Source organism: Rhineura floridana, chromosome 1 (genome assembly GCF_030035675.1).
Source record: "Rhineura floridana isolate rRhiFlo1 chromosome 1, rRhiFlo1.hap2, whole genome shotgun sequence".
In the NCBI taxonomy this organism is placed as follows: Eukaryota; Metazoa; Chordata; class Lepidosauria; order Squamata; family Rhineuridae; genus Rhineura; species Rhineura floridana.
Window position 1 is genome coordinate 254,551,380 of NC_084480.1, and position 25,765 is coordinate 254,577,144.

The 25,765-nt window shown below is 41.3% G+C and overlaps 2 protein-coding genes across 4 annotated transcripts in view; one reads left to right on the forward strand and one right to left on the reverse strand.

Moving 5' to 3' along the window:
- The window catches only part of LOC133371201 (ethanolaminephosphotransferase 1-like), a 160,598-nt gene extending 153,066 nt beyond the window's left edge, over window positions 1-7,532 (reverse strand). The window contains exon 1 of the mRNA XM_061598376.1: window positions 7,311-7,532. The gene's annotated coding sequence lies outside the window, so the exon portion shown is untranslated. The remainder of the gene's footprint in view (window positions 1-7,310) is intronic.
- SPIDR (scaffold protein involved in DNA repair) overlaps window positions 1-25,765 on the forward strand; it is a 313,219-nt gene that overhangs the window by 44,105 nt on the left and 243,349 nt on the right. The gene's annotated exons all lie outside the window — the stretch shown is intronic.

Below are 25,765 nucleotides of genomic sequence, written 5' to 3' on the forward strand. Positions count from 1 at the left end.
ATGGCTACCCTATGAATAGTGTTTTCATGGTAAGTGGTATTCAGAGGGGTTTATCATTGCCTCCCTCTGAGGCTAGTCCTCCCCAGCTGGCTAGGGCCTGCTCAGCTTGCCACAGCTGCACAAGCCAGCCCCTTCCTTGTCTGCAACTGCCAGCTGGGGGCAACTGGGCTCCTTGGGACTATGCAGTTTGCCCACGACTGCACAGGTGGCAGGGCACGTAACCCCTGAGCCACTCCCTGTGGGGTGATGTTTAGCTGGCCCTTGACACCCAGGAGACATGAGCGGGGATTTGAACTCACAGACTGTGGACTCCCAGCCAGGCTTTCCTCCCCACTGTGCTATACCAGCTTAGCTATCACCTGCAGAAGTAGAAATAAATTATCCCAACTTGGATAATCCCACCCATAATGACATTTGGGTGGGGCAGATAAAGCAATATTTCTATATCGATGCAGAAGAAGGAACAGAAGAAAAAAGTAATGCCTTATGTCAGCTACACATTAGCCAAATTGTGCATGCCTGTGGTTGATTTTGAGACATACAAATGACAAGATGGTAAGTGGGTGGCTGGGTTCACCATGGAAAAGTAAAAAAAACCCCAAACTACCATCTGATAACAAGATGACCATGTGCTTTGTGTTCTTGCAGTATTGGAAAGCTAGCCCTGGAAGCCTGCCTGTGACTGACTGATCTAAGTCCAGCTTGGTGACATACATTCAGAGTAGTGTGTAGGAGGTGTACAACCACTATAGAGATGCGTGTTAGAGAAGTACATAATGCCATCACATATTCTTTGCAAGTGAAAAAGGTAGAAACAATGGAGACTTGCAGCACTGTCTTATCCGTGTTTTGCCACCTTGGGCTCCTCTGGGAGGAAGGGCAAAATATAAATTTAATAAATAAGGGTGTACATCTGCTGTGTTCAGTGGGGCTTAATTCTATGTAAGTGTGCATAAGATGGCATTGTTGTGTTTCCCTACGCATCTCTAACCAGTTTCCCCCCCTTTCAATAACTACTTTATATTCACTCTCCCTAAGTAGCAGTATTGCATCTTGAAACAAGGCAGAGCTTACTAACTATCCTGCTTCTCTGCTACATTTACTGGATGTTGATGGTGGGAATCGTGGAACAAAGAAAGAGGCGAACACATGGGTGTCTAGAAGTGCTGCTTAGACCTGTTTGGGCCTCCTCTTTGAGGGAAGAAACATGTTGCATTTCCTTGGGAATAAACTCCCAGCTTTGAAAGCATTTCCGAAACCAAATTAGTAGCTAGGTTGGTATCCTAGCTTTGTAATGTTTGAAGTGTGCTTTCTCTATTGATGTACGTGTAAAGCAGTGCAGGGGCCCGATCTGGCACAAGTTTTTCTACCCCCCTGACCCTCTGATTTTATGACAGCAGCAAAATAAATGAATAAAGTAGAAACAGATGTAAATTGTCCTTCCCTGATCATAAGATTGATCATTTTATAAGTAGAGATGGAGTGATAATCTCCCTGCTCAGCTGATCTGAGGAGGAGAGGCTGTCTGCTTGTGTGTATGGGAGAATATAGGGTAACCATACCCACTGCTGGCATAGAGCCAAGGGTAAATGTGGCCCTTGAGCCAAAAAAGGTATGCCACTCCTGCTATAAAGGAACAGTTCTGCATATCTTACCTGACCATACCTTGTAATATGGATAAAGAAGCTTGGAGTGTACTGTTCTTGTAATTTTCCAATACACTGAAAGATTAGTCTCATGCTGTCTGAGCAACAGTCTCTTCAAGTGATTACAAGCTACTTGTACTTTATTACAAAGACCAGTTGCCTGCATGGTTGTGGTAAGTGTGTCACATCCTCCTCCTTTCAACTCTGCCCTCCTTAGAGATGATGGCAGTTCTGTTTGGTTTCCCACTAACCATCAGGGTGTGGCTCTAGAAACCTCATAAACTTGTAGATCTGGTTCTCAAGCAAACTTTCAGACTTCATTGAACCTGGCTGGGAATGCTTTGATATTGTTAGCGTCTGGGCAGTAGAAATAATCTGAATTCCCATTATGTTATAACTGTTTGCTCAATAATAATAGTATTTCCTGGTATTTTCTTTCACAAATGACTGGATAGCTTGCTTATGATGCACTGTGTTTGCATTTTTGGTTTAGGCTTACTACCCTCTTGGAGCTGGAAATTAGTAGATGATGTCCATGGCCCCTTTTATCTTTCACAAGCTATTAAATACTATTTGAGATAATTTAAATTAAAAGCATCCGAGAAGGACCATCATTTGAGACTTCATTCCCTTTGCCTCTGAAGTTTTTGCACTTTTACAGGAGAAGCTGTCAGACTATCTAGTCCAGTCATGTCTTCTCAGAATAACAGCTGCTGTCTAGTGTCTCCAGCAGGGGTCTTTCACATCACCAGCTATCTTACCCTTTTAAACTGGAGATACAAGAGACTGAACCTGGGGCCTTTTGCCTGCAAAGTATATGCTCTACCATTGAGCCATAAAGGCTGCCTTGCAATTTGTTCCTTGCTTTGAGCAAATAACAGTTTCTTGTGGGTAAGAATCTAAGTGACAAATTGTTCCTACCAAGGCAATACAGCCATGCACACAGCTGCCATAGTGATGTTGAACAGAAAACGGTGCTATGGATGCTAAACATCTTTCTCCTATATCAGATAGGTGGTAACCATTTAAATGTTGCACGTGGAGAGGTGGACTGGGAGCATGACACTGCAGGCTGTATATTGTATCCTCCATAGTAACATAGCCAGGGAGGCTTTGCTTACCTGTGTCTGTCCCTTGCCTGTTTCTGAATAATGTTAAAAAGCCAGAAGCATTGTACCACTGTATATGTTTCTTTCCACATTGTTCCACCTAGACACTCTATAGCTGACTCTGTGTTTAAATTTTAGAAACCAGTGGACCCATCCTTCAATGGTTGAAGACAGAGAAGTGGCAATCTTAAGCAGTGAGAAGGTGAAGGAATAATGGCTGGTAGAGTGTGTGATGAGTAATATATCCAGTAGTGTTTATCATATACTATCTGGCTGATGATGAGAGACATGGGGAAAGGATAGAAGCTACAATCTTGTAACTATCTCCAGTCATACCCACCTATACAACAACATATTCATACATACACCCTTACTTCATCCCCCACTCCTAATGCATGCAGATAGAATGCCTAGCTGATTGCTTATGGAAGATAGTGTACTTTCTTCTCTTTTAAACATTTTTTTATTCTTCAATTTTAAAGAAAATAAATTTTAAAGAAAAGGAAGGGATATAAATTTAAATATTATTATTATTAGTAATAATAATAAACAAACAGCAGCACTATTACACAAATAAAACTCTGGAACAAAGCTTTCCTTGCAAGTGAATATAATCTCCTGTATGTGGGGAATAGAGCCTCCTCCCTGCTGTACTGTCTTAGCTACAAGCTAAGAATTTTAAATGAAACTAATTATCTAGGCCTATTTCAGTCTTGGTTCAGTCCTGATTTTGAGACCGAATCTGCCTTGGTCACCCTAATGGATGACCTTTATTGGGAGAAGGAGAAGGAGAGTGTGATCTTGCTTCCTCTCTCTCTGGCATTGATACCATTGACTGTGGTATCCACCTGGACTGGCTTTGTGCATGAATGTCTGCAATATTGTTTTACGGTGGTTCTTGCAAGGTTGGTTCCAGAGAGTAGCATTGGAGGAATGTTCCTCAGCATTTGTGGTGTGGCACTATTTTGTTGCCAGTGCTATTTTACATCTATATGAAGTCGTTGGGAGCAATCATTAGTGGATTTGGAGCAAAGCATCATAAGTATACTGATAACACACAGCTCTGTTTCTCTGTAACATCTGAATCGGGAGTGGCCATGCAAGCTCTGAACTGGTGTCTGATCACAATGATGGGTTTGATGAGGGATAATAAACTTAGTTTATATCCTGGCAAGATGGAGGCCCTATTGGTGAGTGGTTCTGTATTCAGGATATGTCAGTAACCTGTTCTGGACAAGGTTGCACTCATTCTGAAGGAACAATTACATAATCGGAATGCTCCTGAATCCATCACTGTTACTTGAGGCCGTGGTGTCTAGGAGTGGCTTTTATCAGCTTTGTTTGTTAAGACAACTACAGCTGTTACCTGATTGAAATAGTTTGGCTTCTGTGATCTTGGCGTTGGTAACCTCCAAAATTTGATTACTCCAAGGTACTCTTTGAGGAGCTTCCCATGCGCTTAGACCATAAGTTTCACCTGGTGCAGAATGCAGCAGCTAGATTGCTGATTGGGGTAGCCCACTAATACTATGTAGCACCTCTTCTGAAGGAGCTGTATTGGCTTGCAAGCAAGCTACCAAATGTAATTTGAGGTTTTGTCTAGCATTTATAACCATGAAGAACTTGGGACTTGATTACCCAAGGGACCGCATAACCCCATATATTCCTGCCTGCAACTGCACTACTCAAAGGGGGCTCTGCTAACAGTTCTGCATGCCCCAGAAGTGTGCTTAGTATGTACTAGAAACTGGTATAGCTCCAGTCCCCTGGAATCAGTTACCAACTGAAATTAAACAAGTGCCTAGCATCTTGATATTTAGGTGGCTATTGAGGACTTTTGTTGTTGCTAAAGACAGCTTTCTCTGAAGTGTAGCCCAGTCATTTTATGGAATATTAATTGTAGAAACTGTTTTACTGCCTTTAATTTAATGAATTTCTAATATTTTCTGTTTCTGTTTATCTAACTGTACTCTTAACTAAGTTGTGGTTTATATAGATGCAAATAAATAAGGTAAGGGTAGGTCCTAAAATTGAACGGCAAATAGCTACAACTTAAACAATATAGAAACACTTACTTGTATAGTAAACAATGTGATGTCTCAGTGATATGGCACATTTATTTATTTGATATTTTTATATCTTGCCCTACCCCTTTCTAGAATACAGGGTGGTTTAACATAAGAAAATATTAAAGGAGCTGTGCAAAACAAATATAAAAAAATCATAATTAAAATCTCAGAATTACAATAAAAATGTAATAGAAGATCAGCAGCAATTAGCTTAGAGGTAGCCGTGCTAATTTGTTGCAGCAAGAGAAACTAACAGTCTTGTGGCATCCCAAAGACTGACAGATTATGCAATAATACATTTCTTAATCTTAAAGTACCATAAGATTCTTTGTTGTTTTTTCAAGACTTGGTCAATATAGTACAGCCTCTCATTTAAAGAAATAAGTGAAACAATGGGGTGAATCCAGTCATGATTAATTTAAGTTCCATTGATTTCAATGGGCCTACTGTAAGCATGACTGAGTTTGGCTCTAATCTAGTATGATTTGACAGAACTGTAAATTTCTGTTTCCATTCTGTGGATAGAGCTGTAATATAGAGCTGATGAAGCATTCTATATTACTGCAAAACTTGCATAATTTAAAAATGTGTCGTGTCACTATTTTGTACTTGGGACATAGGAAGCTGCCTTGTACTCAGGCCATGAATCCATTTAGCTCAGTACTGTATACCTTGACTGGCAGAAGCTCTCCAGGGATAGCACTGTCATTTTGGATTTAACCATTTAAAAAAAATTAAACAAAGATGGCATACTGTATATTTCTGACTGGTATAAGGCTTCTGCAGAATTTATTTTACAGGTAGAAATCAACTGAGGTAGCTCAGGCTAATGCTAAACTCTGGCTAGGCTTATGTTTGTTTTTTAAAATGCAGAGTTGGACTTTTAACAGGCTCCAGGGTGTTATGCTGTTTGTGCTGTTTTTGGCAGAATTTGAGCTGGCTAGTACAAGTTTAAAATGAGTAGATGAAAAAATATTTTTGTACATCAGTCACTTCATCTGATAACGAAGTCTGAATTGTTAGTTTGCTGTGCTGAAACACATACATTTTGTGCTCAAAGTGCGGTAATATGCGGATAAATTAGCACACATCCAGATATGCATATTTTACATTATCAAATTAGTTATCCTAGCATGTACAATTTACTCAGTGTGCATGCTACCAAGTTCAATGGGGCTTACTCCTAAATAATTGTGCATAGAATTCCATATTGATAATGTCATGCCGTTTATCCTAATTATACCCCCTTCATCTTACATTGAATTAGAAAACATTATCAGAGACTCAAATTCTATAGCAAGAACACCAGTTCATTGTTGTAAATTATGCAAATCTATATGGTGATTTCAGCCTTGTAAATATGTAAACAATTTTCAGACTTCCTTCACATCTTTCGTTTACAGATGCACTAGACTAGAGAAAGATCTGAAAGCTTAGCTTGACCCATCACTACTAAAGGAGAGGGTAGGAAGAAGTAGGTCATCACAGACAGAAACTGAGTGAGTGCACAGAGGAACGAGAGGAAGAACTTGGCACAGGACATTGGGAAGAAAATGCGGGGAAATCCCAAATGAGGAAGTGGGGGAGGAGGTTATACCAGCTTATTTACATGGAGGAAGTACACTGAGTTCATGATAAATTAAATTGATTTTGGTACCTTCCCTGTTACTTGCTGTTTGATCTCGTGACAGGGTAACCGTAACCCATTTACAAATGACATAATTTCATAGATTATTCTGTACAGAAGAATTGTGTGAAAAGCTTACAGTGCAGCATCTGCATCAAGATTTTTAGAGGAAGTGAGTCATGAATTGTTGTTGGGTTTAATAGGCTATCACTCCCTTCTCTTATAAGCTTAAAGGTGAGTTGGAATTTTCCAGGTATAGCACTGAGGGAAAGCAGGAAAGGAAATGTGTGTGGGTTTGGATTTGAAGAGGGACTGAAGGTGTGGGGCTCAGTTCAGAGAATCAAGTCCGTAAATTTACTTATCTGTTGAAGTGGGAGTGAGGAAAGCACCGAGGACCATTAAAAACAACTTCCTTCAGCAAGCGAACATTCAGATTACTACTTCTGGCTTTGTGTTTACTATCTCTTTATTACTTGTTCTTTTTATTAATGTGAAATGTTATACTTAGATTCTCTCCAGCATGGCTTTCAACACATTTTTGTGTATGTGCCAAGAACACTGTGTTCTGTTAAGTCATTCAGTGACGTTGCACACTGGCCTGCAGCCAAGGAGGGTCAAGTTCATTCAAATAAGTTTCAGCGTAGGCTCTCACTGGGTAAGGAATGTCAGTTGTTTCTTTGCATGATATGTACCTCTGCAAAGAAATGAAGAGGGTTTTTTAATGTGACTTTAAATTGATTTAAAAGTAAGTTTTTGAGGGAAATACTGTATTTTAAAGCATAAAACTGACTTGGCTGATATGGTTTAATGATCCCCCCACTTTTGCTTAAGATAAAAGCAACATATACATGCCTCTTACCTTGGCACTGAGTGTTCTGTTGATGTCTCAGTGTTCTGTCTTTGCTTGTGATAAAAATAGACCCGGTCCCAATCTTGGCCATTTGTTAATATGTCTTTTAATTACTGTCCTCATCCAGGAGTTTTTCTTGGAGTGTCCGTTACAGCTACAGGAATGCCAGTCTGTTTGATATGCTAGGCTTTCATTTTTAAAAGAACTCAAAGTTAGTTCCAGTTCCTTTAATGGATCTGTCCTCAAGGGTGCACTATGTAATTGTGAAAAAAACATGACTAACTTAATTTTCTTGCTCCATCTTCCCTTTTAGCGGACTGCTGTTGCTGCTTCTACTGTGCATAGCTTTTCCTTCCTGTAACCCTACCACAAATCGCACTGAATCCCTGCCCACATCCCCCTTCCTCATTTCTAGTAACTGCACTATTAGCAAGAATTTGGGAACCTCTGGCAAAGTAATCTGTTTGACAATCCCAGAAAATAACTAGCAGTAGGACATTAGTTACAACACACATAAAATGAGGCTGCCTCTAAACTGTCTCCAAAGCAATCATTGATATTTAAAGCACAAATGGAAATAATCTACCACCACTCTTTCTAATATGATTTGTTTATTGGGGAGTTGGTTGGTTATGTGTTAATAAAATATCCGGAATCAGTCCATTTTTTTAAAAGGGGGAGTGCTTGCCTGAGAGAATGAAGAATAAAGCAGATAATTGACTGAAAATTTTGTTTCATCTGGTTTCATTACCAACTTGTTTTTGGGGTTTTGTATTAGCTCTGGGTCTTGGCTTACTTGATGTTTAGTCTTTAAGGGAGAGAAACAGAGTTGTACCAGGTTCCCATGGTTCAACACCCACTCCTGAACAACTACCTGTCAGAGCTTGCTCCCTTATCTTAACTATGTGGGAGAGTGGAGTCTGATCAACTTGGTGCTCATCACTAGGTGTCACTCGGTTTCAACGATTTCCTGTATCTTGTGTAAAGACTTTGTCTTGTTTTCATTTTTTGTGTGGGGAGAAAGAGAAGGAATTTTTATTGTTCTTTTTCTGCCAATAAAAGTTTTTGGTATTTATTTGCTAGCCTTGTTTGCTTTATTTCTACATCCTAAGATGATGCTTTAGTTTCAAAGTAGTACATATGCACTAACCCATTTTTGCAATTTTTTTGTTGATATAGTACTAGTTTTAACAAACAGCTGAGTTGATAAACCAGTGTATGGGGTGTACCACTTTAGATTGCAGATGAATGCTCACATGATGGAATGCCCTCCCATAACGATAAGATTCTGTCACACAGAAAACTAGTAAGCCACGGAAAGAGGCTTCTATGTGCCTTCTATGTGCAGGGATTGTTTTTTTCCCCAGAGGAGCATTCAGTCATGTGAGTCCTGTAGTCTGAAGCGATATAATGGAAATGGACTGCCTTCAAGTTGATCCCAACTTATGGCTACCCTTTGAATAGCGTTTTCATGGTAAGCAGTATTCAGAGGGGATTTACCATTGCCTCCCTCTGAGGCTAGTCCTCCCCAGCTGACTAGGGCCTGCTCAGCTTGCCACAGCTGCACAAGCCAGCCCCTTCCTTGTCCACAACTGCCAGCTGGAGGCAACTGGGCTCCTTGGGACTATGCAGCTTACCCATGGCTGCACAGGTGGCAGGGCATCTAAACCCTGAGCCACTCCCTGTAGGGGTAATTTTTAGCTAGCCCTTGACACCCAGGAGACATGAGCAGGGATTTGAACTCACAAACGCTGGACTCCCAACCAGGTTCTCCTCCCCACTGTGCTATACCAGCTACAGAAATTTGGATCCATAAGAAATTTCTCTGAAGGAGGGAGGAGCCTCCCTTGATCCACCCTGCAGGTTCCATCCTCTTTCCCCCCTACCCCCTGGTTCTCGTAGGGTTTTTTTTAGAACTATACCAAAGTTCTCAAGAATAAAAGTTTCTTTTCTTTTTGCCATGTCTTTGTTTTAGTCTATCCACTAGGTAGCCAGTTTGCTGCTAAACCTTTCAACCTAACTGAGATTTTAATTGATTCCTTTTTATTCTGTGGTTACTTTCGCAATGTACAGATAATAGCTTTTAGAAACTTGGTGATAGCATTGTAGAGTTATCATTGCCTGTGGTACACACACACTCCTTTTGGAGGTCCTGCCAGGGTCTCCAATCCAATTAGCTTTGTGAGTTTTTGTAGTGTTCTAGACTGTCCTGGAGGAAATAAAACAGTCCCAGAGCCATGACCAGCATTCCTGTAATAGCCACATATTATGTTTTGGTGTGACTGTAGCAGGCAACGAATTGTACTGATGACATACTCAGCATTTTTAAAGTGGCTTAACGTTTTTAAAACTAATTTTTGCATGCTGAATGATGAGTGCACATTTCACACTGGAGTCAATACTATCAAATTCATTTTGCTAGGCCCTATGAAATAGGTGTCGTTTTTACAGAAAAGGACTTTGGAAAACCTTTACCTGCTCAGCCTTGTATACAGAGATGGAGTATGATTGTAATGAGAATATGGTATCTGTTCTGACTTGTAAGATTTGTCAACAACAACTTTAGTGTAGCGTCATGAATGATAAACCTACAGGGGAGCAAGTAAAATATGTGGGTGGGGAGGAGTGTAATGGTGGAGGTGGAGAAATCCAGGGGAGAAGATTTGCGTTGGTAAGTGCACTAAAGGAAAAAAATAAGGCTATCCAAGCACCAAGGAAATATTGGCTCCCATGACTAAACCATATCCCATTATATAAGACATTGTGGGAGGAGATAGATAATACAGGTCTCTGCACCTCTACAATGGAGAAACAGTTTGTGAAAGAGAGGAACTGCTGTTTAAAAGTCTTGCTAGAAGTGCAGAAGCTTTCAACACAACTAAAAGTGATTTCTGGATGAATTGCTTTAAGAGATTCTGTCTAATCAATTAAAAATTCTCTAGGTGTCTTACAACAACTAAGATTAAAAAAAGTAACACTAAGAACTAAAATGGGGTTGGCCAACATGGTGTGCGCATATATGCCCACAGAATCCCCTCCCCCTGCTGAAATTAATATTGAAAGAAGCATTCAGTTGTAGCAAACAGATCAGGTCAAAGTGTGTGTGCTTGGTTGTGCGATGGGTGGGTGCCCAAGCCCAGAACAGTTTCTCTGGTTTGCAAATGTGTTGGAAGATTCAAAACCTACCCTCTGAACTAAAACATCATAAATAACCAAAGAATCAAAACAATAGTGAGCAGCAGTCAAAACAGTAAAATATAGTAAAGCCTCAGCTGGCAACAAATAAAAAACCATTAGTCAAAATTCTGGACAAATGAACATTCTTGATCTGTCATCTACAGTGGATTAGACCAGCCTTTCCCAACCAGTGTGCCTCCAGATGTTGTTGGACCACAACTACCATCTTTCCTGACCAGTGGCAATGCTGGCTGAGGCTGATGGGAGTTGTGGTCCAACAACATCTGGAGGCACACTGGTTGGGAAAGGCTGGATTAGACCAAGAGACCAGGCAGAATTTAGGTGCCCCTACAGAGAAAGCCATTTCCCCAACTGTCACTTCCCCAACTTCAGAAGCTGGGAGCAACTGGAGAATAGTCTCTGATAACGAGCATAAATATGTCAAATAACATAGCTTGTCAAGACAATCATAGCAGAGAAAAAACAGAACAGACATACAAATTGTGCATCAAATGCATGAACAAATCCATGAACAATCAGAAATAGTTAAAAATAGACTTTATTTCTCAGAACTCAATTACACAGTTTTATAACTGTATAAAACTTAATCTGATATCTCACCTAATTAAGCAATTACCTGGGATCTTCCCTACTCCAGTGGAGGAAAACAAATGATTACTGTCTCATTTTGACACTTAGGAGAACAAATGATGGCTGTGTCATTTTGACACTTATATTGGTGATGAGAGAATTTTAAAACCTTGAACTTTACTCTCTGAGAATACGGTGAAGCTGCTTTTAAATACTTGGAAGAAACAAATCACCAGGAACAGATGGCATACCAATAGAGTTGCTACAAGCTACTGAGACTGAATCTGTCCAAATTTTGACAAAAATTTGTCAAGAAATACGGAAAACTAAACAATGGCCCACAGACCGGAAGCGTTCAATATATATCCCAATTCCAAAAAAAGGGGATCCCAGAGAATGAAGTAATTATCGAACTATTGCCTTAATATCCCATGCAAGTAAAGTAATGCTCAAGATTCTGCAGCAAAGGCTCTTACCATATATGGAGCGAGAAATGCCAGATGTCCAAGCTCGATTTAGAAAGGGAAGAGACACCAGAGATCATATCGCAAACATACGTTGGATAATGGAACGGAGCAAGAAATTTCAGAAGAAAATCACCCTGTGCTTTATAGATTACAGGAAAGCCTTTGACTGTGTAGATCATGAAAAACTATGGAATGCTTTAAAAGAAATGGGGGTGCCACAGCATCTGATTGTCCTGATGCGCAACCTATACACTGGACAAGAGGCTACTGTAAGGGCAGAATATGGAGAAACCGATTGGTTCCCTATCGGACCAGGTGTGAGATAGGGGCATATTTTATCACACTATTTGTTTAATCTATACACAGAACATATCATACGGAAAGCAGGATTGGACCAAGATGAAGGAGGTGTGAAAACTGGAGGGAGAAATATCAATAATTTAAGATATGCAGATGATACCATACCACTAGCAGAAACCAGTAATAATTTGAAACGAATGCTGGTGAAAGTTAAAGAGGAAAGCACAAAAGCAGGACTACAGCTGAATGTCAAAAAGACTAAAGTAATAACAACAGAAGATTTATGTAACTTTAAAGTTGACAATGAGGACACTGAACTTGTCATGGATTATCAATACCTCGGCACAGTCATTAACCAAACTGGAGACAACAGTCAAGAAATCAGAAAAAGGCTAGGACTGGGGAGGGCAGGTATGAGAGAACTAGAAAAGGTCCTCAAATGCAAAGATGTATCACTGAACACTAAAGTCAGGATCATTCGGACCATGGTATTCCCGATCTCTATGTGTGGATGTGAACGCTGGACAGCGAAAAATGCAGAGAAGAATCAACTCATTTGAAATGTGGTGTTGGAGGAGAGCTTTGTGCATACCATGGACTGCAAAAAAGACAAATAATTGAGTGTCAGAACAAATTAAACCAGAACTGTCACTAGAAGCTAAAATGGTAGAACTGAGCTTGTCATACTTTGGACACATAATGAGAAGACATGATTCTCTAAAAAAGACAATAATGCTGGGAAAAACAGAAAAAGAGGAAGGCCAAACAAGAGATGGATTGATTCCATAAAGGAAGCCACAGACAAGATCTGAACAGGGTGGTTCATGAGAGATGCTATTGGAGGTCGCTGATTCATAGGGTTGCCATAAGTTGTAATTGACTTGAAGGCACCTAAGAACAACACGTGTACAGTCGTCTTTTTGGTTGCTCCAAAAACGTGTTCACAAGAAACAAATTATTGGCTTAACGAGATCAATAAGTCTTTCTCCTGCTTCATTTCTGTCTCCTAAGCCCCATTTCCCACAACTCCTAGTTCTTCTCTGTTCTGTACTTTTGCATTCCAGTCCCCCATGATTATCAGCACATCTTGTTTTGGTGTGTGATCAATTTCTTCCGCGTCAAATCTCTGCAATTCCTCTTCTGTGTCTGCCATTGCAGCATAGACTTGGATGATGGTTATGTTAATAGGTTTCCCATTTAATCTCATTGATATCAGTCGTTCAGACCTTGTGTTGTAGCTCCTAATTGCTTTTGCTACACTTCTCACTATTAAAGCAACCCCATTTCTTCTTAATTTCTCATTTCCTGCATAAAATATTTTGTAGTTGCCTGATTGAAAATGTCCCATTCATTTTAATTCACTCACACCAAGTATTGTAATGTTGATACGTTCCATTTCTTGCTTGACAATTTCTAACCCTAACCGTAACTGTCCCTGATTCATGCTTCTCACATTCCATGTTCCTATTGTGTGCATTGTACAACTCCGGACTCTCCTTTCGCATCTGTGTGCATCAGCCTCTGGGCTTTCGTTTAGCTTTGACCCATTAGTCACAGCGCTACTCGTACTTGTCCTTTGTTCTTCCCCAGTAGCTCGGCGAGTGTCTTCTGACCTGGGGGCCTCATCTTCCAGCACTATCTTGTGTTACATTTTGGATACTCTGTTCCTAGGGTTTTCGTAGTAAGAGGTATTCAGAGGAGGTTTACCTTTGCCTTCCTCTGAGTTTGGATGCATCTTAGTCTGGTGTCTCAGCTTTGACCATTCCGCCTTGGGTGCCCCTGCTAGGAGTCTAGCCTCTTGGTCTAGACTCCTGATGGTATTGCTCTCAGCTTCTTCAGCACTCTCAAACCCCCTCACCATGTTAAGGTGTGCATCCTAGAGGGAGAGAAAAAACATACTGCTTCAAAAAACACAAGATGAATCAACAGCAGCAGCACATTCCCATGTCCATGGTAATACTGCTGGTGCCTACCAGTCACATGGGGGTATGGTGATGTTACAGAGATGACATGGTGATGCTCCCATTTTAGCTACATTGCCAATTTTCCCAGTTCAGGAAGATTTTGTGGTAGAGTTGTTGCTTCACTGGTGAAGCGGCTCAAATGGAGAATTTATTTAGGAATTGGAAGCTCCATCCTTTCTAGCTCTCATCTAGCTTGATCCAGTCAAGTGTTTACATGTGCTTCCTTGTCCTCCCATGTAGCTGTACTTGCAGATTGATGGGCATTTTGCTGGTGGTCCTGAAGCTCCTACCTGGTTTGCCATCTCCTCGATTCCTATGGCCCCTGGGGTAACGAGGAAGGTCTAAGAACAGGTCAGGAACCTGGCAACTCCTGTGTAGATCTCTGGTGTTGGGCAAGGATGTCTAGAGCTGTAGCTGTGTGAGGATCTGTTGGGCAGATCTTTCTCCCCCTGCTTGTTCTCTGAGGACACTCCAAGTTTTAGGTCTGGGCCAGGCTGAACCATGGCACAAAAATGAAAGGAACCAATTTACTTACAGTGATGAGGCATGCTCCCAGGACACACCCTGCACACAACACACATGATGCCATAGCAGCTCATGGAGGAGATGCACTGTGGTACAGCAGGGGCCCAACTCCTGTACTTGGAGATCCATGCAGGCAGGGGTTTGAATCCCCTGGTGCCACACAGAAACAAAAGAGTTTGGGCCCAACACTTTTCAATATCTTTGAGAGAGGTCTGCTGGATTTAAATAGAGATGCCTGACCCATGGAGATCACACCTGAGATTATAACAATGTCTTTCAGCTATAAATATTTTTTAAAAGACAAATCTGCAGTTTATAAAATTGTTGTCAAATGACCACATATTTGGGATGGAATATTCATGATGGACAATGCTGCCTTTCTCTTAAATTTATCCAGATTACAAAACTTCTATTTTTAAAATCGATACCGAAAACTCCTCTGTCAGTAATAATGAAGTCCTTTCTATAGTTTGTTCTCTCTTGTGTTTGGAGTACAATTTGTCTTTAAAAAAACAAAACAAAACTTTGAATGTTCTTTCCTATTCCAATTGCTGAAAGACATCACCAAAAAGAGGGGGGGGGGAGAATAATATGATATGATCAGAATGTTCAGTAGCAGGCAGATATAGGGCATGAAGCCAAGCAAAGGGCAAGTGTGTATTCTGGTTGTAAAATGCAAGAAAAATATTAATCTTTTACTTTCTAAAAAGGTTTGGCAGATTTTGAGGCTAAAGTAAAAATCAAATGCTAAAGGTTTAAAAACAGTTAGTTCAGTATTTTAGGGAGACAATAGAGCCTACTAAAGAGCTATTTGCTATTCTGCTACTAAACTAAACAATACTAATCTGACAGTGTCCTAACTGATCTTTTGGCTTATTGATAGCACTACTAATGTTAAATGTGAAAAATGCCGGGAGCAGAATCAACCTTTATATATGGTGTTTATTGATCTGACTAAGGCCTTTGACACTGAATCGAACCGCTCTCTGGACCATGCTTCTGAAAACTGGATGCCCTGATAAATTTGTGAATATTTCACGACTCCTTCATGACAACATGACAGCAACAATTTTGGACAACAATGGCTTTCAGAGCGATCCATTCAGAGTTGGATCAGGCGTAAAACAGGGATGTGTCATTGCTCCTATCTTATTTGCTATCTCCATTGCTATGATTCTACACCTTATTGAGGGGAAACTTCCTACTGGTGTTGAAATCATATATCGAACAGATGGAAAGTTTTTTAATCTCAGTAGGCTGAAAGCAAAAAGTAAGGTAATGTCAACCTCTGTCGTAGAACTTCAATATGCTGATGATAATGTAGTCTCTGGACATTCAGAGAAAGATCTTCAAACTATTCTAAATGTCTTTACAGAAGCATATGGAAAGCTTGGGCTCTCACTTAACATTAAAAAAACCAAAGTGCTTCATCAACAGGTGCGAACTACTCCCTCTGTAGCACCATCAATCCAGCTTAATGGTGTGACGCTGGAGAACGTTGATCACTTCCCCTATCTCAGCAGCCATCTCTCTGTAAAATCTGACATCGATGCTGAAATTCAACATTGTCTGAGCTCTGCGAGTGTTGCATTCTCCTGAATGAAGTGTAGAGTGTTCGATGATCGGGATATTCGCAGGGAGACCAAAATGCTTATTTACAAAGCCATTGTACTACCAACCTTACTGAACGCCTGTGAAACATGGACCATTTATAAACGCTACTCCCAACTTCTAGAAATATTCGACCAACGCTGCCTCCGGAAAATTCTGCAAATTACTCGGGAAGACAGACGGACTAATGTTAGCGTTTTGGGAGAAGCAAATACCATCAGTGTTGAAACAATGATCCTTCAACATCAACTTCGCTGGACCGGCCATGTTGTTCGAATGCCTAATCACCGTCTTCCAAAACAGCTACTTTACTCTCAACTTAAGGATGGAAAACGGAACATTGGTGGAAAGCAAAAGAGGTTTAAAGATGTTCTTAAAATGAATCTAAAAGAATGTAACATGAACATCGACGACTGGGAAGTCTTGGCCCATGAACGTCCCAAATGGAGGTCAGCTATTATCAAAGGTGCTGTGGATTTTGAAGAAGCACGAGTACAGGGCGAATGGGACAAATGAGCTAAGCGGAAGGCATGTCAAGCAAATTCTCATCGTGACCATCTTCCATCTGGAAGCCTACATCCTCACTGTGGGAGGCTGTGTGGATCCAGAATTGGCCTCCACAGTCACTTATGGACCCACTGTTAAAGACTTTATCTTGGAAGACAATCTTACTTGGCCACGAGTGATTGCCAATGAATGACTAATGTTAAAACTGACTACATATACAAATATGTCAGTGAAATTATGTGTCCAGTGCAATGCTAAGCTTGCTTGCTTAGAAGTAAATCTTCCCTATTACGTTTGCCTAAGATGTAGTCTAAATAAATGATTTAAATTAAAATGAACACAAGTGGGAACTCAACAGAATGTTGCAGTATATCCTTGGTGTGTGTGTTACCTAAGCCTATGGTTGATGGAGGTGGGAGAAAAAAAGGAAAGTATCACTGAGAAGAGTCCTTCCTCGAACTTGAGTATTCCCTCATGTGGATTTTTGAAAGTTTAGAAGTGCATCAGATCTGCATGTAAGTTACTGGAGCATTAGGTTTTTACCTGCAACTGAGTGTTTTGTGTGGCCTAGGTGGATGTCTGAGGGGGGGCATTTAAGTAGAGACCATTGCTGCATCTTGAGAGGTATAAAGAATTTTTGACTAGAATTCAAACCAACCTTGGCCCACCTCTGATCTGCAGTATTAATGGTGGAATATGTTACAGAGCTGTCATAAGCTGCACTTTCTTTCAACACTGCTCTCTACCCTGCAAAAGGGATATAAAGGTTAACTACACTGCATGGTTGTTGTAAGCTCCACACCAGCCCCCAATCTGCAACCTCCGGACAACTCTGAAGGGTTCTTGCAAACCACTCAGCAATATTCCATTTGAACTACACTGCACTTGGAATTGCATGGTAAGACTGTCATAAACCACTCTCACAGCTGCAACCCCTCGCAACCTGCTTTATGGGGACATTGAACTGCATTTGCTTTGGACTTTGCATTAGAGGTCATTCTAACTCTTATCTTTGCTGCTATCTACTTTTTATGAGGGGGTGTGGGCACACTAGTGTCTTTTCTACACTAATATATTGGATTTCTGTATTGATTTCTCTTGATAGCTTTTTCCTTGGGGCCATTTAAAAAAAAGCTGCTCAGTATGAACCAGGTACAGCCTTTCCCAACTAGTGGGCCACCAGATGTTGTCGGACCACAACTCCCATCAGCCTCAGCCAGCATTGCCAATGATCAGGAAAGATGGGAATTGTGGTCCAACAACATCTGGTGGCCCACTAGTTGGGAAAAGCTGAACCAGGAAATAACTTATTCCTCAGCATGGCAGTAAAAAGCAAAGCAGCTGCAAGCTCCTGTCTGGGAGCCTGAATATTTGTATGGTCTCACTCAGCTATAGGTTGTCTTACTGTGTCATGTGAACCAGGTCAAAGAGATGTATTTATTTATATACCAGGTCAAAGAGATATATTTATTTATATTTATATACTATTTCATTTAAAAAATCAGAGTGGCTTACAAAAAGTGAAAAACCATACAGGAAAAACCATTAAAAAAACAGGAAAAACAGAGGCCAACTATTGCAAAAAGACATCTTCTTAATCACCTGCATAACCCTGGTGGAACAGAAAGGTTTTCAACAGGCGTTTAAAAATTAAAACAGAAGGTGCTTGTTGAATCGCTGTTGGTAGAGCATTCTAGAACAGTGGTTCCCAACCTTTATGAGTATGGGACCCTCTCTGTAAGCTCAACATTTTTTGTTATCCCCTCCCCCCCACTAATTGTAATGTTAGTCTCTGTTAATTGAAAAAATGGTGTGTGGCAAAATCACATCTCCACATATCCCTTTCCATTAAAAGCTCCTTGCAGTTGCATTCTTTTCTTAATGCAAAGTTCCTATCAAACTGGTATCCTCCCCCCCCCACAGTCTGAAGATGTACAGTCCTGTCCCCCAATACCAGTGGGTTACAGTGTTGGACTAAGAACCAGGGTCAAATCCCTACCCTCCCATGAAGCCCACTGGGTGACCTTGGGCCAGACACAGTCTCTCAGACACAGTCTCTCTATTTCACAGGGTTGGTGTAACGATAAAATGGAAATGGAGGGAACCATGTGTACCACCTTGAGCAACTTGGAGGAAAGGTGGGATATATATGCCATAATTAAATAAATAAATACTGTACATTTCAGCTGCAGTATGTGGACCTCAGCCTCAGTCAATCTGAGCTTTAAAATAATAATAATAAAGAAGCAACAATGTGGTAGCAATGTGAGAATGCTAGATTGTGAGGAAAAAGGGTGGATGGATTGAGGAGTGGGGTAAGTGTTTTTAGGACTTGGAATGATCATCAGAACTGATGAATTGGTTAACGTGCACTTGGGGAATGAGAGTGGAACAGAAGGCAGATCAGCACATGAACACACACAAACACACCTGCCCCTCCTGCAAGCATCTGCAGGCATGCATGCATGCATTTGGCAAGAAAAAAGTGTGAAAGATTCACTGGAAATATAAAAAGGAGGTCAAAAACCAGAATGCTGGAAAGATATGGCTTTATTCTGTGCACAAAGGCATCTAATAATTTCTTGTGTATAAAAAAGATGAATTTCTGTATAAAATATATCAAAGCCCAACGCGTTTCAGCCTGTGTAGTCAAGCCTTCATCAGGGGAAAATAAATTCTTCTGTGAAGTATTATGACAACCTGGTATTTCCTTATTGCTGTTGTCATGTTGTCAAGCATTCCCGACAGATGGCTGTCCAGCTGCCTCTTGAATGCCTCCAGTGTCAGAGAGCCCACTATTTCTCTAGGTAATTGATTCCATTGTCGTATGGCTCTAACAGTTAGGAAGCTTTTCCTGATGTCCAGTCAAAATCTGGCTTCCTGCAACTTAAGCCCATTATTCCATGTCCTGCACTCTGGGACGACCGAGAAGAGATCCCGGCCCTCTATGTAACAACCTTTCATGTACTTGAAGAGTGCTATCATATGTCCCCTCAGTTTTCTCTTCTCCAGGCTAAACATGCCCAGTTCTTTCAGTCTCTCCTCATAGGGCTTTGTTTCCAGTGCCCTGATCATCCTTGTTGCCCTCCTTTGAACATGTTCCAGTTTGTCTGCATCCTTCTTGAAGTGTGGAGACCAGAACTGGACGCAGTATTCAAAATGAGGCCTAACCAGTGCTGAATAGAGGGGAACTAGTACGTCACGTGATTTGGAAACTATACTTCTGTTCATGCAGCCTAATATTGCATTTGCCTTTTTTGCAGCCACATCTCACTGTTGGCTCATATTCAGCTTGTGATCAACGACAATTCCAAGATCCTTCTCACATATTGTATTGCTGAGCCAAGTATCCCCCATGTTATAACTGTGCATTTGGTTTCTTTTTCCTAAGTGTAGAACTTTGCATTTATCCCTGTTGAATTTCATTCTGTTGTTTTCAGCTCAATGCTCCAACCGATCAAGTTCCCTTTGAATTTTGTTTCTATATTCCACGGTATTAGCTATGCCCCCCAATTTTGTATCATCTGCAAATTTGAGAAGCATGCTCTGTACCTCCTCATCCAAGTCATTAATAAAAATGTTGAAGAGCACTGGGCCCAGGACTGAGCCCTGTGGTACCCCACTCGTTACTTCTGCCCAGTTTGAGAAGGAACCGTTGATAATCACTCTTTGAGTACAATTCTGGAGCCAACTGTGGATCCACCTGATAGTTCTATCCAGCTCACCTTTAGCTAGCTTGCTAATCAGAATATCATGGGGCACTTTGTCAAAAGCTTTGCTGAAGTCGAGGTATATTATGGCCAGAGCATTCCTACAGTCTACAAGGGAGGTTACCCAATCAAAAAATGAGATAAGATTGGTTTGTCAGGATTTGTTCTTCATAATTCCATGTTGGCTCCTAGTAATCACTGCATTGTTTTCAAGGTGCTTACAGATTGACTGCTTTATAATCTCCAGAGTTTTTCCAGGGATTGATGTTAAGCTTACTGGTCTGTAGTTCCCAGTTCCTCCTTTTTGCCTTTTTTGAAGATAGGGACAACATTAGCTCTCCTCCAGTCATCCGGCACTTCACCAGTCCCCCATGATTTTGCAAAGATAATAGACAGCGGTTCTGAGAGTTCTTTAGCCAGTTCCTTCAATACTCTAGGATGCAGTTTATCGGGCCCTGGAGATTTGAACTCGTTCAAAGTGATTAGGTATTCCTTGACCATTTGTCTATCAATCTCAAGCTCCAATCCTGCCCCTTCTGCTTCATGTTTCCCGGGAGGGTCACAGATCCTTTTTTGGGAGAAGACTGAGCCAAAGTAGGAATTGAGGACTTCTGCCTTTTCTTTGTCATCTGTTATTTTGCCATCCTCGTTGAGTAGCTGTGCCACCGTTTCTTTTCTCTGTCTTTTACTATGGACATACCTGAAGAAAGCTTTTTTGTTGCTTTTAGCATTCCTCGCTAATCTCAGCTCATTCTCAGCTTTAGCCTTCCTGACACCATCCCTACAATTCAGTGATACCTGCCTGTACTCTTCTTTTGTGGCCTGGCCTTCTTTCCACTTCCTGTATGTGTCCTTTTTTGTTTTCAGGTCTTCTCTAAGCTTTTTGTGAAGCCACATTGGCTTCTTCTGTTGTTTCCCCCCTTTTTTCCTTGTTGAAATTGCTTGCCATTGCGCTCTTAGAATTTCCTTTTTTAGAAACTCTCACCCATCTTGGACTCCTTTTCTCATTAGGGTGGCTTGCTATGGAACCGTACTTACAATTGTTCTGAGTTTATTAAGATCAGATTTCCTGAAGTCCAGGGTGCACGTATGGCTACTCTCAGCTTTTGCTTCTGTTAAAATCAAGAATTCAAGTATGGTGTGGTCACTTTCCCCCAGAGTTCCTGTAACTGCCACTTCATCCACCAAATCATCTCTATTGGTTAGAATCAAGTCCAGGATAGCTGATCCTCTGGTTGCTTCCTCCACTTTCTGTAGGAGAAAATTATCTCCAACACAAGTCAGAAATTTCTTGGAGGGGCCGTGTTTGGCAGAATTTGTCTCCCGACAGATATCAGAAAATCCCCCATTACTACTACATCATTCCTCCTCGAAACATTGGCAATTTGCTTTTCAAAGGTTACATTCTCGTCTTCTCCTTGATTGGATGGTTGGTAATAGACTCCAAGCACCACATTCCTTTTATTACTTGCCCCATTAATTTTAATCCAGATACTCTCGGTGGAACTACCAAGCTCATCTTCCTGTATTTCTGTGCAGGGATATATATTTTTAACATATAGCGCAACTCCACCTCCCTTTTTATTCCTTCTGTTCTTTTTGAACAAGTTATATCCTTCAATTGCTGTAAGTCCTGAGCTTCCTCACTGCTCCTTGGCTCTGTCAGGGTCAAAGGTGAGATCTGGGCAACCTTGCAAATAAGAGTAGTTTTTGATAGGTGGCAGCGAAGCAGGAGCCAAAAAAGGCAAGAGGGAGTGTAGCCTTTCCTTGTGGCCTTGCTTCTTTTTGCTTCATGGAAAGCCCTCTCCTCTCGTTCTGAATAAGGGCAACAGCAGCAGGAGCAGTGCGCGTAGGTGGGAGTTGGCAATAGTAATCCCCTCTTCTTCCTGGTAGCTCCACCCTCAGCTTCCTTCGGCATCTGCCAGTAGTTTTATAGGCAGACGCCTGCCCACGGCGCACCTGAAAGATGCCCTGCCACTTCAGCAAAAGCCCTCCCCTTTTATTTGGCACAAGGGAGAGGTGTCTTCTTCAGTGAAAGTGGGGAGCAGACTGTGAGGCGTCCTTCCCTGGCTCTCCCTGTCAGGTTCCTACCTGCTCGTGGTTACTGCCTGTCTCTAGGCACCACCAGGGACTCCACCAGTCCGGACCGCTCTCTCTTATGATTTCTCTCCCCGCTCTAGCACAGATCTCAACAGATCCCCCTGCTAGGCAACCACCAGTAACGTCCCAATACTAGTATTCCCAGAGACTCTGAATACTGGTATTGTTAGTCTCTTCACCGCTGCCACCATTTGTTACAGTTCCCCTTCAGCCTTGGTCATTACCTTACCCTCCCTTCTGGTCTGTGAAACCCCAGCCAAGGATCAGGCCTTTGGTAAACCAAATTAAGTATTTATTACAGATAACAAAGCTAACAAGATTAACAAGATTTCTTCTTAAGGCACATAAGCATATGGTTTTACTCAATACTAATCCGAACTCCACCTCCCTCCTGGTAAACAACTCTCTAAACCCCACCAAGCAATCCACTCTTTCTCTTCTCCCCCCAGATTCCACAATTCACCACCTCACATTCACCCAGATTTACCTGTCATCCTTTCATTTATACTGTCAGCCATTTTAAACATTCAGCCAATCATCAAGCATTCTATTGCCCATTCACTCCCCCTCCTCTTTCACTACTTACCATGTATACTCTAAACAACCAGCACTTACCATATATACACTAATATATAGGAACATCACACAGACAGCATCCAGGGAATGAAGACTTTATTTAAAAATTAATAAATAATTCATTTCTTTACTGTTCGAGTCCCCTCTGGATTACTTTGCGGCCTCCCTGGAGGTCACGGTCCCCAGGTTGGGAATCACTGTTGTAGAGGAGTGGGCCAATGACGCTGAAGGCTCGATTTTGTGTTCATGTTAAATGAGCTTTGCCAACTTGAGGGACGACCAAAGCTGCTCCTGCAGCTGATCTCAGTGATTAAGCTTGGGTTATAAGGGTTTTGGCAATCCCTAACATACCCTGAACCTAGCTTGTTTAGAGTTTTGTAAATTAATACAAGGACCTTGAACCTGGCTTGGTAGTGGATGGGCAGCCAGTGCAGATATTTTAAGAGTGGTGTCATATGTTGTTAGCCATGTGCCCCCATCAGCAGTCTGGCTGCCATATTTTGCACCAGCTGAAGCCTCCGAACCAGGGCCAGTGGCATCCCCACACAGAGTACATTGCAGTAATCCAGCCTTCAGGTTACCAATGCATAGATCAGGCTATCTTTGTCCAGGAATGGTGGTAGCTGGCAAACTAGACAAAACTGGTAAAAGACACTACTAGCCACAAAGGATACTTGGACCTCTAGTGACAAAGATGAATCCAGGAGTATCCCTAAGCTATGGATCTGCTCTTTCAGGGAGTGCGACCCCATCCAGACCAGGTGACTTGACTTATCTCCAGGATATGGGAACCACCTACCCAAAGAGCCTTTGTCTTCCTTGGATTCAAACACAGCTTACTTGCCCTCATCCAGTAGGTTTATAGCATTCAGACACTGATCCAGAGCATTCACAGCCTCTCCTGATTCAGTTGTTATGGAGAAATAGAGCTGCATTGGTTCTCTCCACACTTTTAATAACTGTGTATCTTCCATCATACTTGGTCTTGCAGAAGGAAAGAGAAGAGAAATAACTTAACATTTTCTACTCTCTTCCTTACCCACTCTGCTCCTTTTCTCTCTCTCATCACCTTATATCATCAGAAGTAATACAAAGATCTTGTGCCAGTTTGCTGGTATAATTGTTACCAGTACTTCAGAGTGGTATTGTGTCCAAGTCTGTGCTTAAAAAAAATACCACAATGTACTGAAGATTCTTGAGCTGTTATTTCTCTTTTGCTGCTTCTGTTTGCAAACCAGTTTTGAATTAAAGTCCTAGCTGTTCCAAAGACCAATTTCTGCAGTTGTATGTAAAAGATGACAAAGGGAAGGGGAGAATTTGAAGAATGAATAAATTGTGCTATTTTTTATCTCATACCTTTTGTGGAAGCAATAATGTTATGTGAACATTCTTGGATAACAGTACACCTGCAGTTTCCCAGCAAGTTGTTTAAAAGTAAATTAGTACTTTTATTCCAAGGCTAGGAAGAGGAGGGGAGGCAGTGCCAGTTAAGCAGGTGAGGAGGGTAGGACAAGTACGTAATTCAGCTGGCTGTCATTGATGAAGAGAACAGTGGAATGATGCTTTTTAAGTTGAGCAGATTTCATTCCTTTACATATAAATGACAAAACAATTGCTGTTCCCTCTCTGGTGATCAATTGTGTATCTTCAGTGAGATAATGGTGGCTAAATTAACCAAATAAGATCATACATTTCTTGAAAGCACTTTTTGCTGTAATGTCTTATATCATGAATTCATTTTAAAGAGTAAATTGTTTTTTAAAATGTGTTCAGTGCATATTGATAAGCTGTAGATACTTCAATTAATGTTTTTCTTAAAGTGTGACCACACTTTGATGTCTGAATTGTTTGGAACATTTAATTCTGTCCTGCAACTTCCTCTCTGAGGTGAATTTGCAATTTCCTTTGAAGGAACAACTTGTTATATGAATACAGAGTTTTTAACGTCTAACTTTACAGTCTGCTTTTTCATCTAAAATGTTGAAATCACTGCAACACAAAAGACATGCAGAACATATTACAACGGAAGATGGTTGCCTTTATGCCCTGCTTGTGGACTTCCTGGAGCTGTTTGCTTAGCCATTATTAGAAATAATACGCTGGATGAGATGGGTCCACTTTCTAGTCCAGAAAGACTGCTCTTATGTTCAGTGCTGTGCTTGAATTTCATCACTTGCTAAAGTGAGGAACTGTAGAAGGAAATGGTTTTGCCTTGTGTCCTAAATAATGAGAAGTAGATCAAGTTGTGATGTTCTAGTGTATAATTCATATATACCTGTGACGTCCTTCCCTGGTTCTCCCTGTCAGGTTCCCACCTGCTTGTGGCTACTGCCTTTCACTAGGCACCACCAGGGATACCACCAGTCCGGACCGTCCTTTATATGGTTTCTCACTCCGCTCTAGCACAGATCTCACTAGATCCCCCTGCTAGGCAGCACCACCAGTCACGTCCTATAACCAATATTCCCAGAGACTTTGCCTGAGTCTCTCTCTAGCTGGTTACTTTTGTGACTGCGTGCTTATGCTGTTCCCAACCCCCTTGTATCTTTATAGATAACGCATACAACTCTGGGTTGCTCTGGATACTTGAATTGCTATTATTCCTCCCTTCACCGCTGCCACCATTAGATACTGTTTCTGTTCAGCCTTGGTAATTACCTTGCCCTCCCTTCTGGTATGTATATCCCCCAGCCAAGGATCAGGCCTTTGGTAAACCAAATAAGTATTTATTAAATATCAGAAATAACAAGATTAGTTTTAGAATGTTTCACAAGCGTATGGTTTCATCTATTCCTGTTTTGTACTTGACTTATTATTAATCAGAACTCCAACTCCCTCTTTCTCCACACTCCTGACCTCCACCCTCAAACACCTCTTTCTCCACACTCCTGACCTCCATCCTCAAACACCTCTTTCTCCACACTCCCAACATCCAC